We start from the raw sequence: 13,773 nt of genomic DNA, 5'->3' as shown, positions 1-13,773 counted from the left end.
CATCTTTGCTAATCTTGAGTAAACATAGAACTACTGCTGGTGCAACACAGTGCAAAGACAGATTCATGACTTGAGACTTATGCAAAGGGGGATATTTATCATACGCTGGCGTAGAAAAAAAAACCGCAACTGGCGACTTTTCACGTATGAAAAGTCGCCGGCAGCAGCGAGTACGCAGGCGCGGGGACAGTAATGCCCCGCGCCGGCCCACTCCCGTCCGGCCGCGCCCCCCGCTCGTCCGGCCGCGCCCCCCTTCACGCCCCTTCTCGCCCCACTGGCGTGAAGGTGGCGGATTGGGGAAAATAATCGCAAAAGCTAGCAATAAGCTGGCATTTGCGATTATTTCAGGGCCTCTGCGCCACTGGTGGTGCGCAGAGGTCCTGATCAATATCCCCCAAAGTCTCATAGTTTTTGCATTTTGAGACTTTTTTAGGGACTTTTTGACAAAAATATCCCAGACAGAAAAAAAACCATAACAACATTTATTAAAGGGCCAAAGCCACTTTCATGAATCTGATGGGCAGCGAAACTCCAAAAATATACATAGAATTGTCCCATGGAGACGCCTAATGATAAATAATTCCCAATAGACATAAGAATACAATCTTATGAACAGCCAATGGGGTCCCCCCTTCATGCCCCTCCATGCCCCCCCCCCTAAAGCAGGTGCTTAAAAACAGGGGTAGCAGCCTGTAGTGTCAGGGGGGCCAGTCAACCAACCTGGCACCCTAAAGAATGGAGGATGTGCACTGTTATAAACATATCATGCTGATATTGGGGAGGGGAAATTAGGACTAGGGGTAACTCATCTCTACTTCCTTCCATTTACTCCCTCCATGTGGTTTGCAGCTACTGGGCTGCATGAAATCATATCTGAGGTCTCTGGCACACACCTGGCATAAGAAGACTGGCTGACAGTGAGTACTTTTTATGAATGTATAAATGTATGTGTGTTTATGCAGAATGTGCGTTTATGATGTGTATGTGTGGGTCTGCTGTATGTGCAGGGGTGAACCTAAACTCTCTCCTCCCTATGGTATAGAATGATGCCCACTCTAGCCCTTACAGTAGAAATATGTAAGTATTTTTTAGTAGGTGGATAATAAATGCTGTGCATTACACCCCTATTGACACTGGGTGTCAAGAGATACTATTTTTAAGTGTCAGAACCTACTTTGTATAAGGTGACTGCACCCCTGATGCTTCCCCCCCTTCTTGCCGCAGATGGTGCTGCCCGAGGCAAGTGGCTCAACTTGCTTTATGGCTGATGCACCTCTGTGTATGTGTGTATACATGTTTGTATGTGTGTAAAAGTGTATAAATGTCTATGAATGTGGAATTTGATGTATGTTTACTGTATATAGGTATCGAAATGTGTGTATATATGTGTCTAAAAATGTGTGTGATTGCATAAATGTGTGAACAAATATGTATATATATTTTTAAGGGAAAGTGGGGCCCAATGAAAAAGTCTGTGTTTGTTACACAATGTTACAATTCTTTCTTAAAGAATCTGTCTTGATTTTCTCTTACCACTAATACTCCGAATGGCGGTGAGGGACAGAATTAGTGAGTGGTGCAGATCTAATCCACAGGGCTGTGTATAGATGGTTTAGCATCCACAGACCTACAACTACAGATGCCAGCAAGGGACAAAATTAACAAGTGGGATGGATTCAGACCATATCAAACTTTTTGAGCAAATTTTTAGAACCGACTGAACTTTTGAAAAACGATAAACTTTTTGTCTCCATTCCAAATCCTAACAATTTGTTATACAAATACCATAAATAGTTTCCCTAATTCATGCGGATAATGTCCCTAATTCTCATGTATAGTTAATGAGGACATTATCCATGTCAACCTGAGATAGTAAGATTGCCAAATAGGAAAACTATCTGTGGTGGCTCCCTACCATAGGGTACATATTTACATTCCTTTTTATGTTTTACGAATTTTAATGTTTTACGACATTTTTTTTTTAAATCACAATATGTTAACGAGATAAAGTCTATGGTTCCATTTTGTATTCATGCTTAATAAAATTGTAAAATATTTCTATAACTCAATGTAAACATTCAGGGGGACATTGACTATAGACTGGCGCTTAGTGTGCCTAGCCACCGGCACTCGCCGGATCTATCAGGAGGATATGGCCTCCTCCAACGATGCACTGTGCTGCCGGGGTTTCTTCTACGCCAGGTCTTATCTGATGTATAATTGTGGCATAGTCTGGCTATAGGCAGTGCGTGGCACCTCCCCCTCCCGGCTGAGCTGGAGTAGAGGGGCCAAAATTTGCCATTTTCGGGCAGCTGCATCGGGAATTGCACAGAAATCATGAATTGAATGGCTTTTTTCAGGCGTACAAGTTGTGATTAATCTCCCCCTCAATGAAATGAAATTTCTGCTGTACATTATCTAATTTATTAATATAACCCCCCCCCCCCCTGCCCTATACTCTCCAAAAACATACTATATGCAACAAACATACTATATGCATATTCCATTTAATTACTTATCTAGCAATTCTGGTGAATTACAGTTAGATTGTTTTGCTTGGAAGGAAAATGCAAGAATAACTAACGATTCTGTAGCTACAAATGTCACGTTTCTTTATTTCTTGCCCATGTTAAATATTGACCACCCCTAAATAATGATAGAACAATGGCGTATAAAGATATCACATTGCCTGATTTGCATTCATTGATTTGATAAATGATGTGACAGGCGGGAGCAGGGCGCCTGCTAAGAGTTATGATCCTCCCATGTCCTGCCTGGGTTTAAATTGTAGTTCTATTGAGATGTTTCTCTGGCTTTGAATGTCAGCAAATGCTATCTGTAAATTATCATAAATCTACCGGAGCTTGCTGGGAAAACTACTGTCAACCTTATTAAACTTGGTAATCACTTGACCCAGACAGTTAAGAACAGATTGGTTAATCAATCTCACATTCGGGGCTATTAAGGTAGCATGGCTGTTACATGGCTGGATATTTATTGTTGGGCGCCCGCTGGCCTGTCATTAATAAACATTTCCTATTTTATAATGCACAGATTTATGGAACATATCATTTACAGTGCGGCATACAAGGCAAACATTTGTAAAGCGACGCGGTCTCCGTGGACACCTTTCTCTCCGCTTGTAAACCGAGGGATTTTGCACCTTCAGATGACTTTCATTTATCAGCATTCTAGCCTTCTAGTCATCTACATACAATTTATCATCCGGAAATATCAGGGAATGGTTCACTTTACTCCTGTGCCGAGATCCGATCCCTTTTTTAATCAATAGCCATTAGGTTGATTGTCGAGGGACAATTACTATCTCTGTAAAACAAAAAAACCTTTTTATTTTTCCTATGTTGAAAAGTGATCAACTTTGCTCCAATTACTTTTGTTATTTTGTGGGTTCCTGTTATTTGCTTCCATAATGACATTATATGTCTACAGCAAAGATAGTTGTTACAGGGCAATGCACACATAGAAAAAAGTAACAGAGATTTGCAGTGATGGACAACTGTGGTCATGTGCAGGACAGGTGTTAGAGAGCGGCAAACTGGGCATTTGCCCAGGGCCCCTGTCCTAAAGGGCCCCCCTGTATGTGGACTTTTGTGGGCAGAGGATGTATTGCTCTTTTAATATCCATTGGTTGAATGTCCTGGTGAAGATGTTTATCATATATCTCCTGTCCATATATCTATCATTTATCTGTCCAGTTACCTATCTATTATAATTTCCTATATATCTCTATATATCTGTCTATCATCTTTCATATTTATCTTCTATCAACCATCTTCGTATCATCTGTCTCTCCTATTCAATTGTCCAACAGTCCCATATAACAGATTGCCTTCCCAATCTATGGTTTGTAAACTACAAAATGTTATTACTGCGCAGGGATAAAGGAGCCTCTCACTGACTGTGACTGTTCATAAAATAGTTTTATTTTGGGGCCCCACTTTTAGTTTTGCCCAGGGTCCACTAAGTTTAGAACTGGCCAGGGCATGTGAAGAAGGATTGACAACATGGATGATACAGTGGGCTATACACATTGATATAACTTTACCTGATCGTTTTAATATTTTAGCACAAATACAAATAGGTGAATAAGCTGGAAATCGGAAGCCTCATCTTTCCTGAATCCAGTTCTCTTTACCAAGACCAGCATAATTTTTGGGTTTTTACATATCCTACTGGTAAACTTTTAATAACCGTTTCTGTGAAGTATATTTAAAAAAGAACATCTGATGTGATTTTTTTTTCTTCAAAATAACTCTGCCTTTATTGTTGAACATAAAGAATATAATAACTTTTTTTTCTGGGCCAATACGCATTCAGCGATACTAAATTTATCGTTTCATTTTAAATTACGCATAATGAAAATTTTTTTTGGGGGGGGAAATGTTTGTATCACAACTAGAGATGAGAGAGCACTAAAATGCTCGAGTGCTCGTTATTTGGACGAACTTTTCCTGATGCTCGAGTGCTCATCTCGAATAACGAGCCCCATTGAAGTCAATGGGAGACTCGAGCATTTTTCAAAGGGACCATGGTTCGGGAATAAAATGTGTTATTTAATTGGAAAAGAATGTCTTCTGATAAGTTAGCAGATGTATGCAAACATCTGCAATCTATTCTTCACTGTTCCGCGCGTATATTATCTCCCGACAAGTTAGCAGATGTGAAGAACAGTGAAGAATAGAATAAAAACAGTGAACACAGTGAACATAGGATCATTTAAGGGAAAAACGCAGTGAAAAACACAGTGAAGAATAGATTGCAGATGTTCGGCACATCTGCTTACTTGTCGGGAGATACGCTGTCCCGGGATCCGCTGCTCCCCGATGTCTCTGTGCTGCTCTCCAATGTCTCTGTGCTGCTCCCCGATGTCTTTGTGCTGCTCCCCGATGTCTCTAACCTGCTCCACGGTGTCTCTGTCCTGCTCCCCGGTGTCTCTGTCCTGTTCCCCGATGTCTCTGTCCTGTTCCCCGATGTCTCTGTCCTGCTCACCGTGTTCTTCAATGTGTTCTTCACACATATATATTGTTCTTCACATGCTATTTTGTTCTCACCGCTTTGCGCGTATCTTCCGACAAGTAAGCAGATGTGCCGAACATCTGTAATCTATTCTTCACTGTGTTCTTTACTGTGTTTTTCACTTAAATGATCCTGTGTTCACTGTGTTCACTGTTTTTATTCTATTCTTCATTGTTCTTCACTGTGTTTTTTTAATTAAATGCTCGATCTCGAGCAGGGGAAATACTCGTCCGAGCAACAAGCCGTTTCGAGTACCTTAATACTCGAACGAGCATCAAGCTCGGACGAGTATACTCACTCATCTCTAATCACAACCAAGTGCCATAACTTTTGAAATTTGGTGTCAATGTGACTGTGTGTGGGCTTATTTTTTGGGAAAAGACCTGTACATTTTATTTTATACCCAATGTTTTCATAATATTTTTTTACAAATTGTCAATGTCAATAATTTTTTCTTTATTTTTTTGTAATGCCTCTGGCCTACTTAACACAGGCCACCCTAGGGTCCTTCACTGGACCCCCGGCTGCTGTGCAACACCATCTGCACCTTACCATTAAAGCTGTAGGGTGCCGAAGGGTGGCAGAGGGAGCTAGCTCCATCTGCACCCACTAAGACATTGTAGTTTATCTTTGACTGTGGTGTCTAAGGGTTAAACACCCGCAATCACAGATTTTCCTTTCCCGGTTGTTAGCATCGGGGCTTTGCTGTGACAACACTGCCCCGGCACCAGCAGGACCCGATATCTTGCAAACTCCTGTTCTTCTGTTGTGGTGCTTTACAGAGATCAAAATAAATACCCCTAATGACTGACGTAGAATCCTGATACAGAAGTTATTAAAGTCCATAACTCCAAGCGGTGTTTAATGGTAAAGAATGATAGCATCTTAGACTTTGCACAAAAGTCTCATGCAAATCAAGCAATTATGGCTCAAACTATCAATATCATGGGCGAGAAACATAATCCAATTACTGTTGATCACTGTAATTATAGATTAGTAAATCATCCAAGATTTGATCCTTCACCAAATTTTTCAAAATATTCAGTTTGGGTCCAAATCAAGTATATAACATCTCTCTATGAACTAATAAATGAATTGGCTCATCTCTGACTCTGATATTTGTCCAGAGAGGTCTATAAACTGTAGCAATTGACTACTGTGGTCACCTGATAAGAGTAAGGAAGCACAAGTCACAAGGACAGAAACCCGGGGAGGCTAGATGTAACAAAACAGTTCAAAGATGCAAAAGGTAAGTAAATACAACATATACTGTATTATTTTAATATTTTAATGGCCTTTGTTGTACTTTTTATGATCTATTAAGGAACGTCTGCTTATTGTACATCCATCCTGTTACAGACAGAACCTTACAGGCATTTACTATGGACAGCCTGGGGCCCTAGTGCCAATGGAATCTCCCCAAAACATTTTCCTGGTGGGTGTTGATTGAGCAGGGAATCTTCCTGCAGACATTTAAATGTTGAGGTCTTGTTGACCGCAGCATTTAAAGGGTTAAAACCTGTGATCGGAGGTTGCAGAGAGCTCAATTACTGCTGAAACTCTGTGTTCCGGTTGGCAGTTCAGCATTGGTGATGAGCTGAACTAAAATCCAGTCTAGAACGTACTATTATGGCGTGGAGCACGATTATTCATGATACATGCCATAATATTACGTCCAGGATTGTCATTTGTAAAGCTCTACAATTTCTACAACATGTATACTGTCATTGTTTACAGCGTATATTTCTTTTTCTTAGGGTACAATGCAGAATATAAATCCTATCACACATGGTACATCTTTATAATGGATCCATCTATATAACTTTTGGTTTTTATAGTTTCTTACTTTCTAACCTTCAAGGGGTTTTCCCGCCAAACAAGTCAGGCCCTATCCACAGGATAGAGCCTAACTTGCTGATCGGTGGGGGTCTCATTGGTGAGACCCCCACAAATCACAAGAATGGGGGGGTCCAATGGGGTTCGAGGTACCTCCATCAGACCCCACATCCATCTCTGTCCATAGAGAATAATGGAGCAGAAGCGACGGAGGTAACTCAGACCCCATTGGGCCCCCCATTCTCGTAATCAGCAAGTTACGTCCTATCCTGACGATAGGGCCTTACTTGTTTGATTGGAAAACCCCTTTAGGCAACTCAGAGACTACAATAATATATCTTATTACGAAGCAGTTGAAGTTTTTCTAAGTTCAGCCTCTAACTTTTTTTTTTCAAAGAAAGAAAAAAGTGAAAAAAAAAAATAATCATAAAGTATTGTAGACAATTATAGGTACCTATACAGGGGTCACAGCTGCAATATCCAGCTTTTATTTCTGACAACCTCTGTAGGCCAAGTAACAGAAGGCTACTAATCTGGATTTAAATGAATAACCCTAGGGGTACAATAAGCTATCGCTATAGAAAGATTGGGCTGGACGCGCGTGTAGCGGGGGATTGCACAGTCTGACAGCTGGCCTTTATCCATCAATTTACAGCCACCACATTGAGGATTTCATATTGGTAAGCAGCGTAGCATCCGAACGCTAACCAAAATAATCTCTTTGTCTTGTACTTGCCATTTTGTTCAGCACTAAATTTTAATACACAGCATAGCCCCCGGACACAAGATACATTGTCACAATCTCTTCACTTTCTGGACAGCAAGAAAATTTATGTTTTACATAAGGTCCTGGGAAATGAATGAAGCTCGGGAAACATATATAAAAGCAATTGACTGATAAACCAAACTACATGAGCAAGATCTATGGGAGATACAAATTAAATTAGAATTTTATTTTCAACAAAATTAACCACTTCATGGTGCCCTGCTTAAGACATTTTTCATGTATTTTCAATTTTCATTCATCTATGTTCTATTACTGTGTAAGAGCTTGTTTCTTTGTAGGACAAGAAATAATTTTTGGTGTAATGGTGGAAAATCAGGTTATGTAGATAATAACTGTGACAGGGAGGGAATAGCAGATTTTAAATAATATATGTTTACATTGTTTTTTGCATCACTGCCTTCCAGGACCTGCAATATTCTGTGATTAATGTTATTGTATGAGGGCTTAGGATAACAAAATAACATATTTTCTAATTCACTGCTATTAGCATAAATACAGCATTTCACAGACATAATTCCAATCTGTCTTTATCAGTCTTGGTTTGTACAGTTGGGTTGCCTCTGGATACGACTGTGAATCTTATTGCTATGGCTGGAATTTTTTCATGAATAGCTTCCCTTGTCTACACACTGCAATGCTTTCTGCTTTCTGCCACTCCCCACTGTATTACAAGACAAGCTCAGACAAAGGTACTTGCTGCCGGCAAGCAGCGATGTGCAGAGGCTTACACTCCAAGCTACAGTCAGTTAAGGTCTTCATCTCAGGGAGGCATATAGCAGAGCTGTGACAGAGCTGTGTGTGTTAGAGGTGAGTTAGTAGAGCTGAGAGTGTCATTGTGTTTTATATCCATTACATGTATTTCTCATCTCTGATCTGTCTCATCTCTATTTTTCTGTGTCAGATACTTGTGAATGTTCAGAAGTTAAATAAAAGTGTAGATAAATCCTGTACCATGATAATATAGGCACATTGTCAGCACCCAGCATCTGATAGCACATGAATAGCTTCTCCTGTCTGCACACTGCATTGCTTTCTGCTTTCTGACACTCCCCCCTGCATTACAAGACAAGCTCAGACAAAGGTACTTCCTGCTGTCAAGCAGGAGGGTGCAGAGACTTACTCTCCAATCTACAGTCAGATAAGGTTTTTATCTGAGGGAGGCATATAGCAGAGCTGTGACAGAGTTGTGTGTGCTATAGGTGAGTTATCAGAGCTGTCATTGTGTTTTATATCCATCTCATAGATTTCTTGTCTCTGATCTGTCTCATCTCTTTTTCTATGTGTCAGATACTAGTGAATGTTCAGAAGCTAAATAAAAGTGTAGATAAACCCTGTACCATGATAAAATAAGCACATTGTCAGCACCCAGCATCTCATGGCACAGAGGGATCATAAAGTGTCTGCTTTGAGACTCCCTGCCCACACTCAGGAATCTTAGACTATCACTGAGTTATAAGAGCTAAAACAGCAATAAAACTGAGTAACATTGTAAAGTAAGGGGGTTACAAACAATCTTTATTGTGTAAACATCACTATGGGGTTAAAATGTGAGAACTTTCTTTAATGGACAAACCCCTTTAATTTTTATGGGAAGAACTCATATAGTAATGGTATATTTTGGAGTATTTGGGAAAAATAATGGCCCACATTTATTAAACTTTTTGAACCAATATTCTGCCAGTTTTTGAACATAAATACATGTGCGAAGTGCCAGCACGTGTATTTATGAAGCTGGTGTGTTGTGACCTTACTGTGTCCGCTGCGACACAATACTGTGCAACTGAAGGGGCGTTCCTATGGGCATTCGCACCATGCGCCACATTTATGTTGGCCGGTCCGACATAATAGTTTTGGATGCCCATTAGGCTTATCAACACCTGAAAGAAACGGCAGACTATCAAAGACTATACAACGTTCTTCAATAATCCGCCACACACTGCATACTACTGAGTCACTGTTGATAAATGAGGGTTAATGTCTTTTTGAACACTTTTTATAATTGTTAATTTTTATATTGGATTTAGAGGCAAACTGCAATTCTTGGAACTCAGTTTGCCAAAGGACAAAACAGTGTGCTAATTTAACACACTAACTAATATGATGTGTATGATTCAGTGCTGTGTATAGTGTGGATGATGTTACCATAGTAATGATGTGTAACTGCCATCACTGAATATTACATCACTGGGATGGGTCTCACAACAACACCGGCCATACTGGATGCACTGCAACCAACCAACTACAACCAAACATAGAATTGATCACATGACCTGCCCAGGCAGGTTCAGGACATGTGATGAGGAGATGTGAACAGCAAACATCTTCTATCCATTGACAAAATCAGAGGACTTTTAATTCTTCATTACAGTGTACGTCCACAACATCTTTCTGCCAGGGGAAGCAAAATTTTACATAACAACTAAATACATATCAGCTTATATTTTAATGACCCATTTGAATATGAATTATGCTGATTCATGGAATATCCCTTTAACCCCTTAACGACTTTTTTACTCCCCACATTCAAAATTATATCACTTTTTAAATTTTCCACCTAAAGAGCTATGTGACGGCTTATTTTTTGCATAACAAATTTCACTTCAAAGTGACCGTATTTATTATTCCGTGCCATGTACTGGGAAGCAGGAAAAAAATTCCAAATGCAGTGAAAATGGTGAAAAAACACATTTGCAATGTATTCTTGTGGGCTTGGATTTTACAGCTTTCACTGTGTGCCCAAAGTGACATGTCTACTTTATCTTTGGGTTGTTGTGATTACGAGGATACCAAATTTGTATAGGTTTTATAATGTTTTCATATATTTACAAAAATTAAAACCTCCTGTACGAATTTTTTTTTTTAATTTTGCCATATTCTGGGGCTAATAACTTTTTCATACTTCGATGTACGGAATTGTGGGTGGTGTCATTATTTGCAAATTTTGATGTCGTTTTCATTGCTATAAATTTTAGGACTGTGCAATCTTTTGATCACTTTTTATAGATTTTTTTATATTTTTCAAAATGGCAAAAAAGTGCCATTTTCGATTTTGGGCACTATTTTTCGCTACGGGGTAAAACGCAGTGAAAAACTGTTATTATATTTTGATAGATTGGGCATTTTCTGACGCGGCGATACCTAATGTGTTTGTGTTTTTTACTCTTTATTTATATTTATATCAGTTCTAGGGAAAGGGGGGATGATTTTTTAATATAATTTTTTTTAACTTCTTTTTATTTTTACTTTTACTATTTTTCAGACTCCCTAGGGTACATTAACCCTAGGTTGTCTGATCGATCCTATCATATACTGCCATACTACAGCATGGCAGTATATGTGGATTTTACTCCCCATTCATTACAAGGTGCAGATAGCACATTGTAATGAATGAGTTAAAACGAAGTAGCCTCGGGTCTTCTGAAAACCCGAGGCTAACATGGCGATGGATCGCCGCTCCCTCATGACGTCACGTCTTTTTGAAGCCTCCGGCACCATTTCTGGCGGCGATCGTCGGTGTTACCGGTAAGCCTTTGTGCAATATGCAGCAAAGACTTACCGGCTATTGAGAGGGCTTGGCCCGCGAGATCTCTTTATGCACCGTGACCCGGCGCACTGAAGAGAGAGGAAGAGAAAACCAGCTTAAACAAAACACAAACAGTAATGTAATGGGAGGGGATTGATTGAGATTTAGGAAGTGTGTATTACTTCTGGCTCTAGGGGATAACTGTAAAATGGAGGGATAAGTGGTTCTAGTCTCGGAAAGTATCTTCTAGAGCAGAACTTGCTAGAAATACTGCAATTCAACAATGTGTATAATTCTGCCTGACATTTTGACATCTGGAAGCAGTAACCTATTCTTCTGCAGTGACGCCATTGAAGCCATACCCTAGAAGCCATTTTTTTCAGGAACTGACCAGCTGAAAAAAAATGCACCCTTGGTCCTAGGATTTTACTTTCACAGATAATGAGAGCACCAGACTTGCCTTCTGTAGCATCTCCTGTGTAGTTGATTCACTTCCTGCATGTCACTTTTTTAGTGCAAAAGGTTCCCGACCTTCTCACAGCAGGTAAAGTAGTATTCCAAAATAGTATTGGTGGAATCCAACACTTCCTCCTATGAGGGGGGTGCTGTCTTCAAGCCAACCAGACTTTATTTATATAGAAGGAGTTGACCGGAGTTGAACATTATCGGTCAATGACTTATAAATAATAACAAGCAACAAACAAGAAATATCTTCTTTTTTTTTATAAATTTATCTTTGGTGTGTTTTTATCTGTAGATAAACTCTCTATGGGCTTAAATTTTTTATACAATGTTTTATATTTTGTTTCGTGATTTTTGTATGCTATCCTCCCCAGAGCCAACTACACGATTGTGTTATGACACAATATTCATCCTGGAAAAGTTACTTTAAATAACCATTCCCTTTGTGGAAGGCAGTTTGATGGAAGTGAAATATTTGTCACATGGGGTGTTATGACACCAGTTTTTTCTTTAAGGTAACACTAACATATTTAGCTGTAAATTGTGTTGTGTATGACACATGTTAACACTATATGTCGGGGTATGTTAAATTCATTCCTGCAATTAATTATTTTATTTATTTTTTATATTGCTGTCATTCAAAGCCACACAGATAATAATTTTATGTAGTGTTTATTATTTTATTATCATAGTAGCGAAGGGTTGAAGGGGGCAGGGCAGGTTGAGTGATTTCTCCACCTGGAGCTAGATTGTGGAATTGGATAATTGAACGTTTGCTCATCAATTTACACACTAGGGACAGCAGAGAGTTTCAAGAAGGGTCTAGATGACTTTTTACAATCAAATAACATTGATGGTTATGTTATATGGAATTGTTTCCACTAAATCCCTTCCTCTTCCAATCCTTTCCCTTCCTTGATTGAACTTGATGGACATGTGTTTTTTTTCAACCGTAATAACTATGTAACATTCTTTCTCATTCAACAATCAAAAGTTGAATTCTAAATTCTTTTGGTTTCCTGTGGGCCTTTAGATGGTTTCCTACTTGGGGTAATGTTATACCATATGCAAATCTCCTGCTAAATCCAATCCACATATCTTAAAAGAAGACAATTATGACAACTTTAAAGTGAACCTGTCAACAGGCACCCATTTTTAGCCTTTCCCCTTCCCTCCGAGAATTAATAGTATATTCCCAAACTGTTTTTATAAAAATTCTGATATTTGTGGATAAAATGATTCCTTATATTAAGGTTTACCCGGCTCCCTGCCAGCTTTGTCCCCTGTGTCCCCGGGGCATGTTCATCACAAAGCCGAGTGATGCCCCTTCACTGTAAAATGAATCCCCTGCCTCTTTCTTCCTCCCAGTCACTGCTTACCCCTGCTTTCTCTTCTCGCAGATAGCAGCCGCCATGTCTCTACTGCTATCTGTGCATGTGCCGCATCGCTTGACGGTGAGTCGGGAATGCAACCTCTGTAGAGAGCTGCATACCCGGCTCACTGCCTAGCAACACTGTGTATATGCAAATAGCAGAGAAGACATGCCGGCTGTCTCTACTACAATCTGTAAGAAGAGGATGCAAATGCAGGGCAAGCAGTGACTTGGAGGAGGCAGGGGACTTGTTTTACAGAGAAGGGGCAGGAGATTTGGCTCTGAGATGAACATGCCCCAAGGACAGTTATGAGAAAGTTATGTCCCAAAAACTGCCCTGTGCTTAAAGAGAGCCTATCATTTCCCAAAAATGTATTCTCCACTGCTGGTGTGTGCTGGAGAATCGTACTGTGATTCACCCATATGGTCTCCTCTCCTCCACACTCATGCAGCTCCCTCCCACTTCCTGTCATGTGCATTGAGCATCCAGGTGCGGGAGGGAGGGGGATGGAGTGGAGGAAGAATGCATAAAGAGACACTGGCACACACAGGCTGCAGCGGACCCTCCCCCGGGACTTACCGCATGCTGATGGCAGGGAGACAGGTGATGTGAATGAAACTTATATAAACTACTAAAAAGGCATTTTTAAAATCAGCATAGCATTGGTTATTGGAACTTGTGTCCAGCTAAGGTGATAGGTTCATTTTAAGAAATCATACAATTTACACTAGAAGCTAAAATGTAAAATACATAAT

Source organism: Engystomops pustulosus, chromosome 2, assembly GCF_040894005.1.
Source record: "Engystomops pustulosus chromosome 2, aEngPut4.maternal, whole genome shotgun sequence".
Classification (NCBI taxonomy): Eukaryota; Metazoa; Chordata; class Amphibia; order Anura; family Leptodactylidae; genus Engystomops; species Engystomops pustulosus.
Note: the sequence above shows the minus strand (reverse complement) of the source record.